Source organism: Priapulus caudatus, unplaced genomic scaffold (assembly GCF_000485595.1).
Source record: "Priapulus caudatus unplaced genomic scaffold, Priapulus_caudatus-5.0.1 Scaffold3491, whole genome shotgun sequence".
NCBI lineage: Eukaryota > Metazoa > Priapulida > Priapulimorpha > Priapulimorphida > Priapulidae > Priapulus > Priapulus caudatus.
The window spans coordinates 18316-18852 of record NW_014580552.1 but is presented as its reverse complement, the minus strand read 5'-3'; positions in this window follow the sequence as shown (position 1 = coordinate 18852).

Genomic DNA, 537 nt, shown 5'->3' with positions numbered 1-537 from the left:
TGCACACACGCACGTATACACACGCACACTAACATGTACGTACATGTACATGCACACACGCACGTATACACACGCACACTAACATGTACGTACATGTACATGCACACACGCACGTATACACACGCACACTAACATGTACGTACATGTACATGCACACACGCACGTATACACACGCACACTAACATGTACGTACATGTACATGCACACACGCACGTATACACACGCACACGCACACTAACATGTACGTACATGTACATGCACACACGCACGTATACACACGCACACTAACATGTACGTACATGCACACACGCACGTATACACACGCACACTAACATGTACGTACATGTACATGCACACACGCACGTATACACACGCACGCTAACATGTACGTACATGTACATGCGCACACGCACGTATACACACGCACATCCACACTAACATGTACGTACATGTACATGCACACACGCACGTATACACACGCACACGCACACTAACATGTACGTACATGTACATGCACACACGCACGTATACACACGC